The sequence below is a fragment of the Nematolebias whitei genome, chromosome 15 (assembly GCF_014905685.2).
Source record: "Nematolebias whitei isolate Nwh7 chromosome 15, NemWhi1, whole genome shotgun sequence".
NCBI lineage: Eukaryota > Metazoa > Chordata > Actinopteri > Cyprinodontiformes > Rivulidae > Nematolebias > Nematolebias whitei.
In genome coordinates this window covers 46,461,964-46,462,220 of record NC_056512.1, presented here as the reverse complement: position 1 = coordinate 46,462,220, position 257 = coordinate 46,461,964, and the positions used below count along the sequence as shown (strand labels likewise).

General features: G+C 56.8%; 1 protein-coding gene across 1 annotated transcript in view; it reads right to left on the bottom strand.

The window, feature by feature from the left end:
• micall2a (mical-like 2a) overlaps positions 1-257 on the bottom strand; it is a 24,721-nt gene that overhangs the window by 1,235 nt on the left and 23,229 nt on the right. The gene's annotated exons all lie outside the window — the stretch shown is intronic.

The window sequence follows — 257 nt, the reverse complement described above, 5'->3', positions numbered from 1 at the left end:
TACGCTGCACGAAATCCTGCTGCACGACTTCATGCTACGCTGCACGACTTCCTGCTACGCTGCACAACTTCCTGCTACGCTGCACAACTTCCTGCTATGCTGCATGACTTCCTGCTGCACGACTTCCTGCTGCACGACTTCCTGCTGCACGACTTCCTGCTGCACGACTTCCTGCTGCACAACTTCCTGCTGCACAACTTCCTGCTGCGATGCACGACTTCCTGCTGCACGACTTCCTGCTGCACGACTTCCTGCTG